Consider the following 5,426-nt stretch of genomic DNA (forward strand, 5'->3'; position numbering starts at 1 on the left):
GTCACCAACGTTCTCGAACCCACATTTTCACTTAACGTTAACGCCACTAACGTCCTAGCCAAAGTCCATGCCTACTTCACACTTTCAAGCTGATCCCACTGAAGATTCCAAACGGCTTCAACTCAAGATCCAAAGTCCCATATCCAAGACTTGAAGAGCCAACTGGAAGATCAGAATAGTAGTATATATAGGAGTAGTTTTGAACTAGAGAGGAGCTTTTGGATTGAGAGGACTACTCTCTGTATAATTTTACTTTCTCTGCAACTTCTAGTTTTACTTTCAGAATGCATTCTCCATCTTTGTTTTCCATTCCCAGAGCCATGAACAACTAAAACCCTTTCATTGGGTTAGGGAGCTCTGTTGTAATTTGATGGATCAATAATAGTTTTCATTATTCTTCTTCTTTCTTTTCTCTTAATTTTACTAGAAAGCTTTCAATCTTCATCCAATTGGGTAGTTGTCTTGGAAAAGAAGCTATTCATACTTGGATCTCTTCGGAACCTCGGAAGAGGAATGAAGAGATCATGCTAGAAATGCTTTCTCATGTTGGACCAAATTGGGGTTTGGATGGATATAGTGACATATAATCCTACCAACACTTTGATTTGGAAATATATGTGGTATAATCAGTGACCATACTTCATCTCTTCTCATGAGCAATTAGACTAAGGAATTGGCTATTGATCAAGATTTGAGAGATTGAATTACGAAGGAATTGGAGTTCAATCACTTAAGATTGCCAAGGAGATCAATGAATGCATTGATTGAGGAAGAGATGAAAATGAACTTGATCCGGAGAATGCAACATCTCCTAAGCCCAATGAATCCCCCATTTTTGAACTTACCCATTCTCTTTAATTTCTGCATTTTACTTTCATGCTGAATTCCCCATTCCCCATTTAAGATTCTGCAATTTACTTTCCGCCATTTACATTCAGCTCTTTATTTCCAGTATTTACATTTTCTGTTATTTACTTTCCGCCATTTAATTTCTTGCAATTCTCACATTAAATTCTGCTTAGCTCAACTAGAACATTCCTCTAATTAAAGTTGATTGACCAATCAATCCCTGTTGGATTCGACCTCACTCTATTGTGAGTTTTTACTTGACGATAATTCGGTATACTTGCCGAGGGAAATTGTTGAGAGACAAGTTTCCGTGCATCATGTTTATGGCGCCGTTGCCGGGGATTGATTTTGTATCAACAATGATTAAATTGGTGGATAACTAGATTGAGCATTTTTTTTATTTTGTTTGATTTCATTTGAGTAATTCACTTTCAGTTTAGCTGTTTTCTTCCTTTCCCCTACCCCTTTCTTAGTTGTTTACTATTTAGTTCACTGACCCACTAACTGTTTGATATATTGCATCACTCACACTAACAGCATTTCTGCAAAGAATACTGTCTGCATCTATCTTTCTTGCTTGTGATTTGTGGGTTGTATGACAGGTAGAAGAAGTAGTGCTTCAACTTCCTTTGATTCTGAACCTAAGAGGACCTTCCTTAGATTAAGGAGGGAAGCAAGAGGAAAGAAAGTAGTTGGTACGGAGGAAGAAGAGGAGTATTTTAAACCAGACATGGATGAGAATATGGAGAACCATCATGAAGAAGAGGTTCACAACCATGGCAGAGAAGGCCCAGTGCATCATGCTGGGCAAGAGAGAAGAGTTCTGGGATCCTACATCAATCCAAACCCAGGAAACTGTGGAAGTAGCATCCAAAAGCCAACCATACATGCCAACAACTTTGAACTAAAGCCACAGCTCATCACCCTTGTTCAGAACAACTGTTCATTCGGAGGAGGTGTTCAAGAAGATCCCAATCAGCATCTAACCACCTTCCTGAGGATATGTGACACTGTGAAGTCTAATGGTGTTCATCCTGACACCTACAGACTACTTCTATTCCCCTTCTCACTCAAGGACAAGGCATCTAAATGGCTGGAATCCTTCCCGAAGGAAAGCTTAATAACCTGGGAAGATGTGGTGAACAAATTCTTGGCAAGATTCTATCCTCCTCAAAGAATCAACAGGTTGAGTGCTGAGGTTCAAACTTTCAGGCAACAAGATGGTGAGACTTTCTATGAAGCATAGGAGAGGTTTAAGGATCTGACAAGAAGGTGCCCGCCAGATATGTTCAATGAATGGGTACAACTACACATTTTCTATGAAGGTCTTTCTTATGAATCAAAGAAGGTAGTAGACCACTCATCCAGGGGATCTCTGAACAAGAAGAAGACCATTGAAGAAGCCATAGATGTCATTGAGACTGTAGCTGAGAATGACTATTTCTACGCTTCTGAAAGAGGCAACACTAGAGGAGTGATGGAGGTGAACAATGTGGATGCACTGCTAGCTCAAAACAAGATGATCACCAAGCAGCTGGCTGACCTTACCAAGAAGATAGAGAGGAATCAAGTAGCAGTAATCACCACCTCAACAGCAGCTCAAGAAGGAGTGAATGAAGAGGCAGAGGGTAGTCAGGAGCAAGCCAACTACATTGGAAATTCACCTAGGTAGAACCATGACCCATACTCCAAAACATATAATCCTGGTTGGAGGAACCACCCAAACTTTGGGTGGGGAAACCAACAAGACCAAGGCCAAGATCAGAGACGTCACAACCCCAACAACCATGCGGCTCACCAACATTCCACACAGAGATCATATCAGCACCCACTTAACAACACACCTCAACATCCATACCAAAGCCAAAATGGCCCTTCTCATCCCTCCAATCTCAACTCACCATCATCGGAAGAAAGACTATCAAGGATTGAAACTCTACTTGAAGGCATATGTAAGGAAATCCAAGATAACAAGGTGTTCAAAGAGGAGGTGCGAGCTAATCTCAAAAACCAGGGAGACACCATTCAGAGGCTAGAATTTCAAGTGGGATACCTCTCTGAGAAGATTCCCAAACCTACTGATAGCTTCCCAAGTGACACAGAGAAAAACCCGAGAGGTGAAGCAAAGAAAGTAAGATGGGAAGACTGCAAGATGGTCACTACAAGTGATCAACGGACTGAGGAAGAGCTGAACAAACCATTAGAACAACCTGGAGACACATCAGCAGAGAAACAGGAAGAGGATCACCAAGAAACTAAAATTACACAGAAGGAGCTGCTGAGGCTCTATGCACCTTTTCCCTAAAGACTCAAGGGTGGTGTAGAAAAGAGAATATACTCAAAGTTCCTTGACATATTTGCATCTCTCCATGTGAACATACCATTCATCAAGGCTCTCCAACAAATGCCCTCATACATTAAGTATATGAAAAAGTTGCTGATAAGGAAAAGCTCACTCAAGGGAGGGCAAACAATAGTGATGAATAAGGAGTGCAGTACTCTCATTCAACCAGAGTTGACTACAAAAAGGAAGGACCCAGGGAGTTTTCACATCCCCTGTGTCATAGGAGAAACAATGTTTGACAAAGGACTCTGTGATCTGGGAGCAAGCATCAACTTAATGCCTTTATCCCTTTTGAAGAAGTTGCAGATCAATGAGCTAATGCCCACAGACGTAGTCATCAGGCTGGCTGACAAAACTCAAAAACAAGCAGTAGGAGTGGTGGAAAACGTGTTGGTAAAGGTTGGGAACTACTTCCTTCCTACAGACTTTGTCATATTGGAAATGGAAGAGAGTCACCTTCACCCAATCATATTGGGAAGACCATTCCTAGCTACAGCTAGAGCGCTCATAGATGTGGAGCGAGGAGAGCTAATATTGAGGATACATGACGAACAACTCGCATTCAATGTCTTCAAACCCTCACAAGAAGCAGATCAGGAAAGCAAGGAACTAAGGAAAGAGCACGACAAAGTACGGGTGGAAGAAATAAGCATTGAATCACAGAGAATCCCTTTGGTTGATGAACAAGATAATCAGCAGCTGTCACAGCTCAAGGAAAATCAGGAGGAACCTAAACCACCAGAGTTTTATGAGACCAGCAACAAAATTTCCTTGAAAGAAGAGGTCACAAAGAGCAGGGCAACAGCAAAAGAAACAAAGAAGAAGGCACCAAGGAGATGGAGGAACAAGAAGATCCCTACAGAGGATTTCTCTCCAGGGGATAAAGTGATCTCAGCTTACTTCCTAGATATCCCACCTCATCTCCCCACCATCCCATCTCAGCTACCTAAAGTTTTCACCATCAACAAAGTTCTCTCCCTAGAACATGTAGAGATCCTTGATGAAGCCAATGGAGATAGATTTACTACAAGAGGGGAAGATCTAAAGCATTACCAACCACCCTGACAAAGGGCAGAACGTCAAGCTAGTGACGCTAAAAAAACGCTTCATGGGAGGCAACCCATGTTTTACATGTTTTTAAAAGTAGTTAATAATGCAAGGTTCATAAAGTCTAAATCAACTCTGACATATACTTGAATGAATCCTTTTATGCAACATATAGTGAAGAACAAGTTTGGTGTTCAAGGCACACTAAGAAAACATGAATGAAATTCATATCATGTCACTCTTAGAACCTTGAACAAATCCTTTTACTCCACATGGCCACAAACTAAGTTTGGTGTCACCAATGTTGCATACATGGACAATCAATTAGTTAGTTGGTTTGTACTTATGAATAGCACTTAGTCAGTTAATGATGACAAGTTATCTTAGCCTAGTTTCACTAGTCTTTTTCCTTTGTTTTCATTTAGTTTTATGCACTTTCTTAAGCCATAAGTAAGTCAATTGGGTTGAATTTCATGTTTCCTTTGATTCAATCAACCATGGATAAATTGATGCATTTTCATGAGTTTTTGTGCCATAATTGCTCATATGACAAGAAGAAGAATAACTCTCATGATTGTGGCATAGCTTTGATACAATTGTTGATTGATGATAGGTGGAATAAAGCTTGGAGGAAGGTTACAAGAATGGGCTTGAAAAAAGAGGGATTCACGTTTGAGCCAACGTTTGCCTCAAACGTTAACTCAAACGTGAGAAACAGATGAAGAACACCCTGGAGAAGAGCCAACGTTTGCGCCAACGTTTGCCTCAAACGTTGAGGCAAAAGTTGGCTGAAGAAGAAGCAGAGGAAGGCAACGTTTGCGCCAACGTTTGCCTCAAACGTGAGGTCAAACGTTAGCGCCAAAAAGAATGAAAAAGAGCACTCCTGGGCACGGCAACGTTTGAGCCAACGTTTGCCTCAAACGTGAGGTCAAACGTTGGCTATATTTTGGCAAGGAAGAGCATGGCAAAGCACCCCTGATTGATGGTTTAGATGAGCCACGTTTGCGCCAACGTTTGCCTCAAACGTTGGGCCAAACATTGGCCAAAAAGGGAGCCTGGGAAGAACCACGTTTGAGCTCACGTTTGACCTCAAATGTTGGCTCAAACGTGGATGACAGCAAGAAGGGTATCTGCATAATGCCTCACGTAAGGGACATTTGAGTCAACGTTTGCCTCAAACATTGAC

General features: G+C 41.3%; 1 non-coding gene across 1 annotated transcript; it reads right to left on the reverse strand.

Annotated features, from left to right (window-relative positions):
- Positions 1–2,032: 2,032 nt before the first annotated feature.
- On the reverse strand, positions 2,033–2,139 carry LOC148580968 (small nucleolar RNA R71). The gene has a single exon (XR_015899109.1). It is a non-coding gene; the product is annotated as a small nucleolar RNA R71 (small nucleolar RNA).
- Positions 2,140–5,426: the final 3,287 nt, after the last annotated feature.

Source organism: Arachis ipaensis, chromosome B10 (genome assembly GCF_059453495.1).
Source record: "Arachis ipaensis isolate K30076 ecotype BB chromosome B10, ASM5945349v1, whole genome shotgun sequence".
Lineage (NCBI taxonomy): Eukaryota > Viridiplantae > Streptophyta > Magnoliopsida > Fabales > Fabaceae > Arachis > Arachis ipaensis.